The sequence below is a fragment of the Triturus cristatus genome, chromosome 1_1 (assembly GCF_964204655.1).
Source record: "Triturus cristatus chromosome 1_1, aTriCri1.1, whole genome shotgun sequence".
NCBI lineage: Eukaryota > Metazoa > Chordata > Amphibia > Caudata > Salamandridae > Triturus > Triturus cristatus.
This window is the reverse complement of record NC_140579.1, coordinates 252,380,076-252,397,819: the sequence shown is the minus strand read 5'-3', so window position 1 is coordinate 252,397,819 and position 17,744 is coordinate 252,380,076. Positions and strand designations below refer to the sequence as shown.

The window sequence follows — 17,744 nt, the reverse complement described above, 5'->3', positions numbered from 1 at the left end:
AATACCCTCCAGCACTAAGGGGCCTCCTGGCTCGCATCCCCCACGATTGAGAACCACGCAAGGCGCAACCCACCTGCGTCCTTGAGTGGTGAGCCCCCCAGCCCTTGGTCCTTGTCCGTCTATTTCCGGGGGGCCCACCCCTCGCCACCAGGCTGCCAAAGGAGGCTCGTGTGACCTGTCGCCCTTGCCTCTCCAGCAGCCGGTGTCCCTATTCTCCCTGCGGAGAGCTTACCGTCTCTCCCCTCGGTGCTGGCCTCGGGAGTATGCCAGCGGGCCTCTTGTTACCCTAAGGATGCTCCCACCAGCCCTGCTAATCCGGGACTCCAATCTTCCACAAAGATGCTGGGAACACGGTCATCCGCTCGTCTGCCTGAGCGTGATACTTTCTGAACTCCTGCAACTTGAGGCGAGACAAAGCGTCAGCGGCCTGGTTATGTACACCGGGGATATGTGCTGCCTTGAACACCAAATTCAGTTTTAAACAAGCTAGGACCAAATGCTTCAACAGTCGCAACACATGCTCACAAGTAGCTCCTTGCCTATTGATGGCTTCCACTATTGCCATATTGTCAGACCAAAAGATTACCGTCTTGTTCCTAAAGAATGGTGCCCAGATTTCCACTGCCACTATGATTGGGAAGAGCTCCAAGAAGGCAATGTTTCTAGACAGACCACTCTCATGCCATGCCGCTGGCCAATCGCCCCTACACCACTGAGGCCCCAGTATTGCCCCAAAGCCAATGCTACCTGCTGAGTCAGTGAGCAGGCCTAATTCTGAATTGCAAATCGCCGGCTCGGGCCAAATTACCTTTCCATTGAAATCCCTCAAAAAACTGCACCAAATCCTTAAGTCTTCTTTCACATCTGCTTGCAACCTCACATGGTGAAACTTCTGAGTGAGTCCCGCCATGGCTCGAGCAATGGATCTCGAGAACGGGCGGCCCATTGGAATGATCCTTAATGCGAAGTTTAACTGTCCCACTAATACCTGAAGTTGATGCAGGGTGACCTTGGGAACTGCTAAGGCAGAGTCTATTGCTTGTGAGAAAGCCCTTACTTTGTCTAGCGGCAGCCTGCATTCCCCAGCCACTGTATCAATCTCAATGCCCAAGAAGGACATGCTGGTATCAGGGCCCACCGTCTTACCAGGGGCCAGCGGCACTCCCATTTCTTCAAACAACGCTACCAGCTTGCTCAAAGCCTGCCCACACCTCTCTGAAGCAGGGGGGCCCATGATCATAAAATCATCCAAGTAATGCACTCTCTCTTTGTGCCCTGTTCTTAATACAAATAACCACTGCAGCATCGTGCTGAACATCTCGAAATATTTGCATGACACTGCGCAGCCCATTGGCATTCACCTGTCATAATAGTACTGGAAATCCACTTGAAAACCTAGGAGATGATAGTCTTCTGGGTGCACTGGCAAGAGACGAAAGGCAGACTCAACGTCGGTTTTTGCTAGGAAAGCGTTTGGCCCTAGGTCGCGCAGCCTTTGTAGGGCCGCATCTAATGAAGATTATGTCACAGAGCACAGGGGCGGGTCTATGGCGTCATTCACTGATGCACCCTGTGACGCCGATAAATTGTGAATCATTCTGAATTGACCCGGCTCTTTTTTGGGCACCACCCCCAGGGGTGAGCATACAAACCCTGGAAGTGGCGGCGTCCCAAAGGGACCAGCTACCCGCCCCTGCGCCTTTTCCTTGCGCACCTTAAGCGCCACTACCTCCGGATGCATGCGTGCTGACAGTACATTTTTACAATAGTCCACTGGTGGTACTCCCTGCGCTGGGATGCGGAAGCCTGTAGAGAACCCTTCGTACAAAAGTCTGGCTGCCTTCCTGTCAGGGTATTGCTTGGCAGTTCGGGCTGGACTGTTCCCATGAGGAACAGGATCAGACTGATTTGCATATGGCCATGTCTGAACTGGGGTGGCAGAGTGGGCTAAAGAACGGTGATGGATTAAACCCAGATCAGTTGACTGGGGGTGAGTGCTTGTAATGTTCAACACTCCGTCCATCATTTCCTTTGGTTTTTGCAGGGTACTGGTTTAGCCAGAAAATCAGTTTCCCTAAATTGACCGGAGTAGGTAAATCATTGTGTAGGTGGGGGCTTGGATTCCCTCCCTTTTTCTTTAGCTTTTTTGATACATTTAAACCCTGGATGGGAGGGGTGGTCTCAGTAAGCACATGCGTGCTTAAACTTGCATGTCCCTGGGGCCCAGGCGCACGTTTTACGGTTGAAAGCCCAACATGTCCCTTTTTTCTCACCCGGTCCTCCTTGGGATGTCCGAAAGGGCTGCCTCATGGGAGTCTTCTGTTTTACACTTTCCAACCAAACATTCACCTCCGTCTGGTCCCAACCCATGTCAGGGTCCTCTACCTTGGCCCACCTAAAATCTCTGTCATAATCTAGCCAAGCCGCAGCCCCATACGTGACCTGAGCCTTTAAAATCTTGTTAGCATAGCATATCAGGGGTATAGCCAACTCTGGTTTTTTCTCAAGCATTACAATTGAGAAAACATTGAAACCAAATAGCCAGTTGGTAATCGATTCTTCCACCCTTGGTTTTCTCTCCCTGAAGAAACCCTCTTTCCTGTCTTTTTCGCTATTGTCTTCTTCCCTCCTCTTTGGCCTAATGAGAGAGAAAATGTCTACAAAATCTCCTTTCCAAATCTTCTCTCGTGTCCAGCGCCACGTGTGCTGCCAATTTACCTCGCTTTGATAACACAGTTTCCATACCGCTCACCACTTTACATTCCTCCCCGCCCACCTTACTTGCTCCTTCCACTGCCTTACCTGCAGTGGGCACTGCTGTTGCTGGTTGTGCGGGGGCCACTTGACCCACCGCCGGTGCAATCGTGTTCACGTCTGTTTCCTGCGCTTTTCCCAAGAGGGACACCTGCTTGCTCAACTCTGGTAGGACCCCGACCGTCCCTGCCTGCGAAGCCCATGGGCCACCGCTGTTTTGCTTGGCACTGGCGCCCCCAGCTGTGCTAAAAGCGTTGCGACCGTCGCTAAGATACTAGCGTTGGCTACCTGCCCCCCTTCTGCTGGCGTGCTGGGGATCTGCCCTTTCACTACCTCTTCCTGCGGTACTGGCGTCACCCTTGGTATTGCTGTGGTGACTAGCGTATTCTCTGGGACTGTGGATATTGGGGTAGTTGTGGCCGGCGTCAAGGCCCTAATAGCCCCTCTGATTTCGGCCAAAATAATGCTCACATCATCCCGCCCTTCCCCCGGCCCCTCACCCACTAAGTGTATGGGCGCTTCTTGTGGGACTGCCGGAGCCATGAAGGGCTCGGGCACTGGGGTTGATGTAGGTATGGGGGCCAACGGTGCAGAAGGTATTGCAGGTTCAGGACCTGATGGTGGCTGTAGTACCACTGGTTGTGGCCCGGGAGTAACTGGTACTGGCCCTTCAATTTCCCTCACCACCCTCCTCTTCTTACTTCCCTTTGCTTTCTTCACTAGGAGAGGGAAGGCTGCTTTGGGCGGAACAATAGCCCTACGCGGGCGCTCCGGTGCTAATGGCTCTGGCACTTCCTCGCTGTCAGACTCGGGGGGCCTCCACCCCAGCATTCTCAGGCAGCTCACCCTCACTATCATCATCCCTGCTCAGCTTTGCCAGCACCAGCTTCAATAACTGCACAATTTCTGACTCTCCCTCCTTCCTCTTGGGATTCCTCTTGGGGGGCATGGCCAGCCCTGTGTGATCAGCCGTGCGTTTGTCCAACCCCATTGCCTTGACCTGCTGACCTTGTGTGTCCTCCCCCACGTCAGTCACCAACCTACGCCCCTTACTTTTCGCTCCTAGGCTGTCCTTTGCTATATGTAGACCGAAACTTTGTCTGGTCTATCCCTGTTTTCAGCAACAAAATTCTACCTGACCGGAATCACTGGAAATTCAACCTATGCACTTGAGTCTTAGTGACCGCCCTGCTAGGATACAATCTTAATTCCCCACAACCCCCGGTAAGTTGCCTTTGTATCACAGAGTGACTCCGTGGATATGAGCCGTAAACAAAAGAAATCTATATGAGCACAATCAACTGGACTTGAACCTTGGGAGTAAGAGTCTCAGACCTTAGTCATCAGCCACAGTCACTGCCTTCATTTATGCTTCAATTTGCCAGTACCCTCCTAATAACCACGTACACGGGCAATGGAGCGCTCGCTGCTCTGCGCTTCTGATTACCCTGTTCACCGAAAAGCGCCGCGCTTTCTCCACCCTGCGCGCCGCTGCCTAGTTGTGCCTAAGCCTCACACGACGTCGATCCTTTAACGCTGCACCCGACCGCCGCGCAAATTATTATTTTTTTTTTCTTAAACGCGCCCGCGTTACCCAGGCGTATCTCCAACAACGCTAACCGGGCCAAATCGATGACGTAACCCAACTAGCTCACTGCTACTGTGGGCCGCTGATGACACGCCCGCCGATTCAACGTCTGCGCTTACGGGAATCCCAGTACTTTCTCCCCCCGGCTAATCTCTAAACGCTTCTACTTCCGCAAACGCCGCTGCCGGTCAAATCAGCAACCCTGCGCGAACGAGTCTCCACAGTACCTCGCCGATGCGGGGCCCGCCTATGTAGTGCTCGCCTCCCCCACAATGGCCAATCTAAACTCCGGGACACTACCGACAACCCGCCGCGCCTGCTGCAACTTCCCACGATGCGGGAACAGAAAGGGCACCTCGTCGCAACCTGGAGCCCAGCGGGCACCACGATACTACAGATTACACCGCTGGCCAACCACTGCACACCGGAAGCCGTGCACGCGCCCCCACTGCCCCCAACACCTTACCTGAGGATCTGCTATGCCGCAAACGCGCTGCCAAGAAATCACCGGTGCTACCAGATCACCGCCGCACGCGCCCGACGGCAAGCAGCCCGACCACGATACGACGACCTCGATGACTGCGGGGAAATATCGAGCCGAAGATAGATCACAGTAGTCCTCAGCTCAGCGTCCGGGCAGGTCAGGAAAAACGGCAACAGAGGAAGAGTGCAGGTGAGTGCAGGGCCTAAATAGCCCCCTGGCCCCACCTCCACTCCCCCCCCCCCCCCACCGGAAGTCCACGTTGGGCCCACGTCGTGGTGCCCCGGAAGTAATCCTACCGGCCAGCAACCTATTAGGCTGCTGGCTGCGCTAAAGGGGTGTGTCCCGGGGCAGGGGGGCCGGGCCCTAAGAGCGTGCTCCCCCAGGGTCGCGCTTGGCAAACTCGGCAAAGGGTTCTTATTCAGAGAAACAGAAGCTAAAGCGTTTTCAGTGACAACATAGCTTTGTTTTAGGGTAGAGTGGAAAAGGCAGACAAGGAGTAATATTTAAGCAACACGCTCACCTGAGGAATATATAGGCAGGCCTTCATCTTGGACATGCTCACACACAAGGGAGGGCGAAGGGAAATGCCATTTCCAGAAAGAATTATTTATAGAAGAATGGAAACTAAATTTCGGTATGTTTTTTCAACCAGAACAAGAGTACAAGGACGGTTTACAACCCACTGTTAGAGTCCTTAAGATGTGTAGCATCAAAAGATGGGCTATACGAACGTATCAGTGATTTACCTCTGTGCGCATCTATTTGCATCATGCATCTCTACAATGAAAAGACCCAAAGGAATAAATATCTGTGTACAGTTTTCACACTAGTTCCTACAGGAGAGACTTCACAGACAAGCAGACTATACAAAGGTTCAGCATAAACACAACATTGACTTTGCTGTGCACCACAAGCCAACCAATCAGAAGCTAAAGCAGCAGGGCATAATCTGAAAATATATGAAAATATAGATGAGTAGCTGTAAACAACATTCTCCATCGAGGGATTTCATGTGACATCGTATATGGCAAACTTGGTTCGAAATGTCCATGATGTTACCTAGAAACACATGGTGGAAAGAGACACTCTGACAGTTATACGTATGGTTATACGTATGGTTTTATGTATTTTGCATTTGTGCCTCCCCAAAATTCCATCCTCCTGTCACCCGATCCCCATGTGGTAGTCGTGCACAAGATAGCCTCATCTCCCTCAACCCTTTACCCCTCAGCTGTACTTTAAAAGCAATATGTACCCGAGGACTTGCTGCCCACCACAAACACCCTGAAAACACAGAAAAAAACTTGGCACCCTTCCACAACATTAACACCTCCACCCACCCCATTCCAATATGTAGGTACCACTATTTATCCCACCCGCCCCAACATTTAGAAAGTCAATGCCCCTCTCCTTCACAACCATCCGAGCCCTACCTTCCCCTCCAAAGGCAGTGTCGAAGGCTCTCCATGCCACATCAGGGAGCGGGAATTTGTGCCAACAGCGGTGCTAAATGAGACGCATCAGCACAGAGTCTCTTCCTACATGGCATCACCAGTGAAATACAACTTCTGTGTTTTCATATGTGACATAATAGCAGTGCATAGATTACATTTCAAATCCAGTATTAATGCTAATGGCTTCCAAAGTATAACATACATCTTTCCTATATTTTCCTAATTCTGGGGGTTGTTTTCTAAAGGAAAAAAAAAAATTACTAGGACCGACAGACTATCCAAAAGACGTGCGAGCTCACCTGTGCAATGCACACGTCTTTAGGCCAGAGGCAGAACACAGACAATGCTATTATTTACTTAACAGTCCTAAAGATAATCTATTCCACATACTTTAAAAAAAACACACACACAATGTGGGAGTTTGTTCTTCTCCAGCCCCCCCCCCCTCCCCACCTCCCCCACCCCTCCCCACCTCCCCCACCCCCTATCGTGGCACCCCATCCCCGAGCCTCTCCTTCCACCGGTGTCCCCAGTGTAGGGACACTAATGTGTAAAAAAGCGTACAAAGGTTCCGACCTCACCAGCTTCAACCACTCATCCCAAGCTTCCCCGTGTGCAGCCTTTACTCTGGTGCCTAGTGAGCGAGGAGCTGCACGGTACCTGCTCTGGGCACCCGCCCTCACTCACCTTCCATCTTTCTAGTTCTTGTAGGGGTGGGGGAATGAGGGAGGGGCTTACCACCACACGGCTTAGGGCTTCTTCCATCTCCCGTCACTTATCTCCTGGGTTCTAAAATCAGGGTTAGTGTGGGGGCAATTTCAACCCCCGCCAATGTGAAGTACTTCTGTGGTACCAGTATATCAGACGCCGTTTCCTGCCTGACCTACCAGTGCACTCAAAGGGTTAAAGCAAGTTTGAGGGTTGGTTGTTCTATCCCAAAACACAATATTTACAGCTTTAAAAGCAGTGAATTGTACTAACCAAATGTGTGCGATGAAGGGCCGTAAAGCTATAATTATCTGGATGATTAAATTAGGTCTTTGCCCTTGAACACCGTGCAGAGAACAGGAACTGAAAATAGATAGTACGGAGAAGAACAAGCATTAAAAATGCAATAGGTCTCGCCTTTCATTAAGTTAAAGCTATTTGTTTTGCTATACAATACCATTAGCAAAGCAAATGGCTTTAACGTAAAGGTGAGACCTATTGCATTTTCAATGCTTGTTTTAATATTCCGAAAGAGGCATATGTGATTTAAGCCCTAAGTATTGGGGTGTCTTCTTTAGATTCATCAACTGAACAAATGCAGTGGTGGGAGGTAACAAATCTAAAGGTCTTCATGGTACCATATAGCTTGCGCGTAGAGGCAGTTAACCCGGAAACGGGTGAGTTGTTCAAGTGTACATACTCTCACCTCGAGACATCCAGCAACGCAGGTCGCCATCAGTAAGAACACATGAGGGGAGACTGGGACATTTTACGTGTGAGCCTTTACCCGGAACAGTAGCCCCCTCTGATTTCCAATGTTTGTGGTGGCTTTGGGACTTGCCAAGAACTCCCGGCTCATTGGGAATCAGCCGCGCTGCTTGCTCTTGGTCATATTGTGCCGCCCTTGCATCGTTTATGCTTCTCACTAACTTGCACCGGGGCCGCGGGAGCAGAAATATGCATTTGCAGATTTGTCCAATGTACATCTCCTCTGAAATGATCTTGCAGCTTCTAAGCCCCTTATATTTCAGTGGCTGCATGAAATAATGCCCACTGGCATTTGGCGCTGAAGTGATTTGCCCAGGATCTCAACATTTTATCAGAGGAGAAGTTAAGATTAAAACTCTTATGGTCAGCAATTTAAACCACAAGGCCGAAGAGAATGCAATTGTAAGCCTAACCGAAAACAAAGCAAACGTCGTGAGGTGGAAATGGATGAACAAACGCAGAGAACACGCATACAATGTACCCAGTACGATAGTCACCGAAGCACCTAAAACACAGCAGAATAGGATCATTCTTTGAACGGTGATCTGCCGCAGATCTTGTGTGTGTGAGACAGGGTCCCGGGGCTAAGTGCCCTGGTCTTCCTCCTCACGGGTAAATGGACAGAAGAGTGGATAGATGAGTGAAGGAGTGAAAGGGTGGATGGATGAGTGAAAGGATAGATGGATGAGTGAAAGGAACGATGAGTGATATGGTCAGTGGATGAGTAGATGGATGGGTGGATGGAAGGATGGGTGGATGGTTAAATAAAAGGGGGATGGAGAGAGAAAGGGGGGATGGAGAGAGAAAGGGAGGTTGGATGGATGACTGAAAGGGTGAATGGATTGAAGGATGAGTGGCCGGGGTAGATGAAGGAGTAAGTGGAAGGATGGCTGGATGGGTGAAAGGTTAGATGGCTGGCTGGATGGATGGATGAGTGAATGGATGATTAGTAGAAGAGTAGATGGATGAGTGTACAGATGGATAAGGTGAAAGGATGAATGGAGGGATGGATGAGAGTGAAAGGGTGGATGGAGGGCTGGATGAGTGGATTGATGGATGGATGGACGGATAGATGATGGATAGGTTTTCAAATGGTTGAATATTGATATGGATGGGCACACAGATGGAAGCTACCAGTGTTTCAATATAATTCGAGCATTCTCTCCCTCTCAGTGAGCCAGCCTGGGCCATGTGCCAGGAAGTGGGCACCGTAGCTCGCTGTGCTATGAGAACTCAAGCTATCTTCATTGGTGAGGTCCAAGAAAGCCAAAACACGCCCAGGGTTCTTGTTCCCCCTATGAAGACAGAGGTTCGGGCCAGGCTGCTCCTCTCGGAGGCAGGCCATGATGGTTCATTGGTATGCGGTCGGTCCTTTACTGCAGTGCCGGCCATAACAGGCGTACATGCTCAGATTCGTTTCCATTTTATATTTTTCACTCTCCTGAGCTAACAAAATTCTGATCTCTAAGAGCTGGCTGATTGACAGTTTTAAGAACTTTATATTTAAAAAACCTGGAAGCCCTGGAGCAGCCAGAGGCGGATCGGTTTGTGACGCTGCCCAGGTGAGTCTCATACGATTGTACCCATCTGGAAATCGATTTTTTTCTCTGGAAATCTGCTTTCCTTTTCACAGTGTAATGTTGAAAATCATATCTATTCTGAAGCCTGTTCCACGGTTGAAAAGAAAGATTCCCTGAAGACTGACAAGTCCACTCCAAGTAGGTTTCACCCCTTTTAACAAAGAATCCACGACCCCCCCCCCCCCCAGCCCCCGAGACTCCCCACAACTCCACCCCTACCCCCCTGCACCAGCAGAAGAAGGGAGGGCGGAGAACAGCATGAGGAGGGAGGGACGGGATCAGAAGAAGAGATAGCGTGCGAGAGAGAAGGAGGGAAGTGGATAGGCAGGGAGAGGCAAACACGTTCAGAGAGGGAGAAGAAATGAGCAGAGGAGGAGGGACAGAAGGTATGGGGCAGGTGGACAGCAGAAAAAAGAAATACGGAAAGGAAGAAAAAAAAATGATAGTCGCCGAGCAGTAAATAAGAATAGGAATGGAGACCGCAAAATTAAATTAAACACTGCGGAAAGGCAGAGAGAATGGAGGCAGGATGGACTAGACGAAATAAAGAGAAAGCAAGAGAAAGCAAGAGACAGAGAGAACAAGCGTGTGGACGGCGCTGCAAATTAAAAAAAATAGTGCTTTCTGTCCTTTAAAGGACCTTGCCTCCCACCGTTTGCGTGGATAAAGTCAAATTAAATCCTGAGTGGTCGGATCCTAATACAACATTATAAGAGAAAAACACGTGATAGATCTAATCCCGCTTTGAGGTGTGTAGACAGTATCAACACTTCCGCATCGCTTCAGCACCCTACATTTTTAGCTCGCTCTGCTGTTACGAGCAAGAACCAGTTAAATACAAATCAACCTTGCCCCTACCCCAGAAGCATTACATATGCAGCACGTTCCAGTGTTTGCTGAGCTGCACTGGGCTAGAAAGATGATTGCAAAGCACTTGAATATGTCCCAGTGACTGTATGACGTCATAAACTCCTCCCTAGACTGAGAACAATGAACACTACAAGTCCCAGAATGCTTAGTGGCGCTGGCAAGTTTGCCAAATAGAACAGAAATGCCAATTTGCTGGGACTGCTAGAGCCTGCAGTGGCAAATAAAACGGGTGTGCCTGAGCCCTGTGGGTGTGAACTTGTTTCCTGGCTCTTATTGAGCCAAAATTGCCAATGAACCACATGCATTACCCCTCCCATCTAAAAGATGCAGCCGCTCTTCTCGGGTGTTTGTCAGAAAGGGTCAGGCGCGCACAAGATATTTGCCGTGTTAAACAAACCGTGATGAACAGCAAACATTAATGAAAATGACAAGTGGATTTCACGATGCCTGCGTGGCACCATCCCTGCTCCCCTTCATATTAACAGTATTCATCTGATAATGTTGAACACTACAAGGACCAGAATGCTAAGGAGAGTGTGCTCCAAACGAAGGACGCGATCACACAAGTTGACGAGCGTGCTGCCAGGACCAACAAATATGTGAACATGATGGAGAAGTAAGCGGCGAAACTAAGAGTGATTGTGGACGGGACGACTCACTTCTTTCAGACTCCTGATGAGGCGTGGTCATGGCTTGAGTTGTATCGTGCTGGCACAGACCGCACGGGGAAAGGTGCGAAGGCGAGGCGCCAGCCGGTGCAGGTGCGGAAGTCTCAACGCATCCGCAAACGTGATAACCTCAGGAGAGGGGTGCGGGACGACCAGATGGCAGAAGACAGGCGAGGAGCGCTGGCGGCGACGGTGATCATAACGGGCTCCCCGCAAGAAAAGACATCGGGGGGTTCAGACTCTGGTGACGATGGCGGGCGGTCAGGTGGCGAAGTCGCGGAGGCGGAGAGCTCGGGGAGGCCAGCGGTCACCCCACAGACGGCAGATGGTCTCTTTAACGCCTAACACTGGGAGTTGGGGGTTTTACTCGCAGCTCCGAGTCCAGCGGGGCACCCTGGTGCTCTGCGGCTTGGCAGGTACTGTGTTGAAAGACTTGGGGGGGTCATGGGCTGGGGGCGTCGGCTGGGGCTGCACCGGGTCGGCTCCAGAGCACCCCCTTGTAGCCCTTAAGGCTTTCTGTGGTGACGACCACAGAGTAGGGACTGTTTGGAGGGTTGCAGGTTTGGATGGGGGCTGATATAGTGTTATTGGGTCCTGTTCTGGGGAGAGGGGTGGGGGGAGTTTGTTGGGGTGTTTTGGTTAAGGGGCGATACTGCAGGGCTGGGGGCGATCACTGGGCACTGGTTCGTTGGTTGGGCACTGGTTGCAATGGGGACATTACCTAATTTGAAATGCCTCACGTGGAATGTCCGTGGGCTCCGGACCATGACGAGGAGGTATAAGGTGCACACCCAGCTAGTGAGGCGAGGTATCCAAATCGCTTTCTTGCAAGAGACCCATTTAACCAAGCAGGAATGTACCGCGCTGCAGAGGAGGTGGCATGGCCAGGTGTTTGGCACCACGTACTCGGCGTTTGCCAGGGGGGTATTGGTGTGGGTGAGAGCGGGGGTTCCATTTCAGGCTACAAATCAGTTGGTGGACCCTGAGGGTAGATTTGTGGCGGTGGAGGGGCGGTTGTATGGCCAGGATGTGGTATTGTGTAGTCTCTATGCTCCTAATGTGGATCAGGCGCGCTTCTTTGCTGGCCTGACGGGGTCGCTGGCGCATTTCCTGGCGGGCCCCATTCTGATAGGAGGGGACTTCAATTCGATAACTGATGTAGCACTGGATAGGTCGCATCCGCCCTTGGCCGACTCACCGGTGCGCCGGCTGGCGGCGCACAGGGCGGACTGGCAGGAGAGGTGGGGCTTGGTTGATGTGTGGCGGGAGCAACATCCTGGCGACAGGGACTACTCTTTCTTTTCCGCTCTACATGCCCTGCATGTTAGGATAGATTCCATTCTGTGTAGTGGCTCCCTGGCTCCCAAAATGGCACACACGGAGTATTTAACTAGGACTATCTCCGATCATAATCCGCTGTTGCTGACGGTGCAGTGGCAGAGGCCGCGGTCGGCAGTTCCGACGTGGAGGCTGCGACCTGACGCATTAGAAGATCCGGTGTTTAGTGATGCAGTCCTGCAGGGCATTGAACTCTATTTTAGGGAGAATGAGGGCTCAACCACCACGAGGGCGATGGAATGGGATGCAATGAAGGTGGTGACCAGAGGTGTTTGTCTGGGCCGGTTCTCGAATGCGCGGACGACAGTCCTGGCTGACCTGGCGAAGGCGGATGGGTTGCTGCGGGACTTGGAGCGGGGCAGGCCTGAGCGACCGGAATTACAGGATAGGATGCTTGAGGCGAAGGAGGTGGTTGCGACAAACGGAGCGGCTGAGGTGCTTTGATTATAAGCTGTATGCGGCCAGAGTGCATGCGGAGAGGGATAAGGTGGGAACACTCCTGGCCCGGCTTGCTAACCCGGAACCTAGGGGTTGCCCGGTCATGAGCATTAGAACAGAGACAGGGGAGGTAGTCTACACACAAACAGCGGTATTAGAGCGCTTCCGGTCGTATTATACGGGACTGTATAAGAGCCAACTGGGGGCGGGGGGCCGCCCAATGGCCGACTTCCTGGAGCCTGTTCATCTCCCGAGGCTGGAGGCCGAGACCGCGAAAGATTTGGGTGGACCTGTCACGCTCTCGGAAATCCGGGTGGCTATCAAGCAAATGGCTCGAAACAAAACGCCGGGGGTGGATGGCCTGCCGATTGAATTTTATGCGCAGTATGTAGACGTTTTGGCGCCCAGGCTCCTGCTGGTCTATGCCGAGGCCTTGAAGCTCGGGCGACTGCCCCAGTCGATGAGGGAAGCACTAGTGGTACCGCTGCTGAAGCCGGGCAGAGACGCTTGTGATGTGACCTCGTATAGACCATTGTCTATGCTGACGGTCGACTATAAAATATTGAGCCGCATCCTGGCCACCAGATTGCTGCCACACATGACCCGGCTGGTTCACGAGGACCAAGCTGGATTTATCCCCACTAGGAGCACGGCCATGAATATTCGGCGCCTGGTCCGCATACTGGACAGTGGTTGGGACCCTACCCAGAAGCCGGCAGTATTATCTGTGGATATCGTAAAGGCCTTTGACAGCTTAGAGTGGGGCTACCTTGATGCGGTACTGGAGAGGTTGGGCCTAGGGGATGGTTTTGGGCGTTGGACGAGGGTCCTTTACTCTTCTGCTACGGCCAGAGTGCGCCTGGGATCGGTGGTTTCCTTAGCGTATCCGGTGTGCAGGGGCACGAGACAAGGCTGTTCGTTGTCTCCCCTGTTGTTTGCCCTGGCGATGGAGCCTTTGGCAACGCGGGCGAGGACGGGGTTGATGTACGGTGGGATCCGGTGTGGAGAGGCGACGCATTATATTTCCCTGTACGCTGATGATCTCTTGCTGTACCTCGAGAATTCAGAGGAAGCTCTGGAGGGGGCGGTGGAGTTGCTGTCGGGCTTTGGGGGGCTGTCGGGCCTCAAGGTAAATTGGACCAAAACTTGTGTCTTCCCGCTGCGGGCAGATGTACCGTACCCCCCGCTCACGATGGAGGTGGTTTGGGAGGCCACGTGCTTCACCTATTTGGGGGTCCGGATTTACCGCAACGTCGGGGACTTGTTAGAAGGCAATATAGGGCATAGTGTGCGGGCCCTGAAGGGGTGTATAACCTTTTGGGCCTCTCTACCGCTGTCGGTGCTGGGCCGTGTGGCACTTTTGAAGATGGTGGCTTTGCCATGGCTGCTCTACTACTTCCGCACCCTGCCGATCTGGATCCCCCAGCGGGTCTTTGCAGAGTTGAGGACACTGATTGTTGGCTTCCTGTGGGGGGGGCGGAGGGTGGCCTTGGCTACTCTGGTGCGACCCAAACTCGATGGTGGATTGGCGGTCCCCGATTTTGAATTATACTACCTGGCGGCACAGTTACAGGTGTTAACGCAAAATGTCGCTAAAGTATTTAGAGGCCCGGAGCATGAGAGGGAGACCGGGATCCAGAGACACATTTTGTCTTACATAGTCATGCAACAGAAACTAGACATGAGAGACCTCTCCATAGAGGAGAGAACCCTCCGGCAGTGCTGGCGCAGGAGCATGAGGAGAGCGAAGACAGCACGGCCGTATGCGCCGGAGATCCCGCTGGGAATGCTGACAGCGTTGCCGCATGGCGGTGACTGGTCCCCGTTGGCGGAGTGGGAGGAGCTGGGGTTGCAGATGGTGGGAGACCTTTATGTTGACGGGGCGCTCGCCCCCTTTGGGGTGCTGCAGGAACAGTTTAGCCTCCCGGAAGGGAGTTACCTGCTGCACGCGACGGTGAGCGCGGCGATACAAAAGCACTGGAGGGAGGGACTGGCGGAACCCGCCGTGGCCCTGACCTGCCAGTATGTGGTGATGGCGGCGGGAAGAGTCAAGGCGGTAACCTGCCTCCACTCCAGACTGCTGCGGGAAGGTCTGGAGCCGCTTACGGCACTAAAGGAGAAATGGGAGGGCAGTATAGGCAAACCCATCCCGGATACAGTGTGGAGTCATATTATGCGGAGGACGTGGAAGGGGAGTAGGAATGCCCGCTTTCAGCAGGTACACTTCTTCGTACTGCATAGGGCCTATTTGACCCCGGGAAGGATTAGATGGTATTTTAAGGTGCAGGATGCGGCGTGCCCGAGATGTCTGGTGCTTGGAGCGGAGCTCGACCACCTCCTGTGGGGGTGCCCCCGGCTGGGGACGTATTGGGCGGAGGTGGGGGAGCTTTTGAATGCAGTCACCGACCGTGAGGTGGAGTTCGACATGGCGGCCTGTTGATTGCTCTGGTTCCCTCACACAGCAAAGACGAAAGTGACGAGTAAATTTATAGACTTAGGCCTCATGCTGGCCCAGAGAGAAATTACGTGGCACTGGAAATCCCGGGAGGGTCCGTCGTATGGGAGATGGATGGCTGAGCTGCTGAAGTGGGCTAGCTGTGAGAGTGTGATTAGGAGGCGATAGGCGACCAGGGCAGGGGTTGAGAAGGGACTGGAATGGGTGAGGGCATGGGAGCTGATAGTACAGGCTCTGAAGGATTACCGGCTGGAGAGTACAGAGCGTGAAGGTCCGGAGGGCGGGGTTCCATGAGGCCTGTGAGATACATGCGAAAACAGATAGCAGTAGAACCAGTGCGCTAGACCCCACGGTCGGGGCCCACGCCAGCAGTAGTTGGGGGGTGGGTAGGGTGGGGGGGGAGTTCCTGGGGTGTTGTAGCAGTGTGATGACGGTTTGCAGGGGATCGAGGCGGATGGGTAAAAAAGCAGATATTATATTGGGCTGTTGACCTGATACTTTGTGAAATGATCGCCATGACACTCAGAGTCTTTGCATTAATCTGCCGCCCGGCCTCCGGGATGTGGGCTGAATAGCTGTGTACATTGTTGTGACGATGGGTGGGCTCTGAGGTATCATGTGTCCATAGGTTGACATCACAGAGTTCTCATTCTTAATTCTGCAATAAAAACACGTTTAAAAAAAAAAATGGAGAAGTAAGTAACTTTAAGCAGGGCTTTAAGTGGGCTGAAACGACTAAGGGGGGCTCTCAAGTGGGGCGCGGTCGATATAATTAAAGGTGTGGCTTAAAAACACCCAAGCTTAAAAATCTGTTTACCATAGTGTGCCGCCCCACCGGTATTCTGCTGTTTCTGTCATTGCATCCAGACATATAATGCAATGAGTAACATTACACCTACAACAAGCCAGGACTGTTGGCTTTGTCAATGGTTATTAGTTGCATAATATACATAAGCAACAACTATGGCTTCGTTGTATAGAATATTTTCTTAAATTACAAGACTAAGAAAATATTATAGCAAGTCTCTTTGAAGTTACATCAAAGGCAGTGAAGAGTGGCACTGCTGCAGAATGAAGATTTATTTTCCACCCCAATGATTAGTGCAAATACGGAGAGCCCGATCGGGACCTATCAAAGCACCTGCTTTTTAGAACGGCCGGTGCTGAGCACCGGCAGGACCCGGCCCACTGAAAGCCCTGATTTTATGATTTTGCATGCATTTATGTACATTATAAAAACCATATACGCTGCAGATATCTTCAGTCCGCGATCAGACGTTGCCCCAATTGGCCAGCAATGGGCGGGTCTCCCTGGCTGTGATGAGAAGGGGGCTACTTAGCGCCATAGAGCCCTTTCATCCACCTCTGCTTGTCGCATCCAATTGGGCCGCAGGCCCTGTGCAGCCTTTTCCTAGGTTCCTCTTTCACCCTGGTTCTCCCCCAGGTTTGTCTCCGGGCTGGCTTGGGTTACCCCATCCCTCTCCCCTTCCCAAAGAGCTGCTTAGTCCATTCCGAGGCTGAATTACTCACCAGTCAAGTGTTTGCCCACATGGGCTCCGAGGCTGGGCCAGAGGAAGAGACAAGCAGCTTGAAAGTGAATTTCCACCAGCGCCGGGGGTTTCGGGCAAGCCACATTAGGTGTTTTGGGGTCAGCAGCCTTTTGCGCGACCTATGACCCCTAGCCTCATTAATCATCGGCTGCCAAGTGGACCCTGGTTCTCGGCCACAAAAGGCGGCAGAAGTGCCATCTTTCAAACAAAATGTGCCAGCTGGTTTCATGCGGTTTTAGGGCCTGACATCTGCGTGGAGAGAGTAGCCGAAACGGGGCACCGGGGTGTGATGGCCAGTTTCATGCGTTGACGTGTGTTCTACGTATTTACTTTGGCTGTACGTGCTTGACTCGCAATGCTTAGCATACATGTAGCTGCGGCGAAAAAAACACGGATTTAAATTAAATTACACACTGCGGAAAGGGAGAGAGAATGGAGGCAAGATGGACTAGACGAAATAAAGAGAAAGTAAGAGACGGAGAACAAGCGTGTGGATGGTGCTGCAAATAAAAAAAAAAGTGCTTACTGTCCTTTAAAGGAAAGAGTGTAAATCCGCCCGTAAAAGATCCAATCCCGGTGGGCGGTGCTAAACGGGGTCCGGGTGGTAACCAGGAGGGACTAAAAAGCCTCCTGAACAATCAGTATACCCCGTTTAGCATAACTGGTGATGTCAAATGACGCACACCAATGAAAATTACAGCCGGAACCGAAAGTGAACTGCGCAAGCCGTATCGATTCCAAAAGCCGTGCATGCGCGCTAACGCCAGCCGAGACCTTAAAAAGATACAGAGGAACAGGAGCCATCCCAAAGACGACAAAGAGATAAAAACATTCCACATAAAAGGTCAATGGGGCAGTAAAGAGGGAACATGTCACTATAGGCAAGTGGAAAATATGACCCGTCGCTGCGCCGCACCCCTTCCAAGAACACAGGAAAAACAATGCGAGGTCTGCCTCAGCTCCGCGCCTCGGGGACAGCGGGGTGAGGGAAACTGTTGTTCATGCCACAATGTCTCGTTCCTGCCGCCTTTCCGTATCCTGCGACAGCAGGACGCGCTTAGAGGTGCCTGAAAGAGGAGGCAGTCATTA

At 52.0% G+C, this 17,744-nt stretch overlaps 1 protein-coding gene across 1 annotated transcript in view; it reads right to left on the bottom strand.

Annotated features, from left to right (window-relative positions):
* Positions 1-17,744, bottom strand: part of LOC146870092 (MAP kinase-activated protein kinase 2) — a 626,925-nt gene that overhangs the window by 272,465 nt on the left and 336,716 nt on the right. The gene's annotated exons all lie outside the window — the stretch shown is intronic.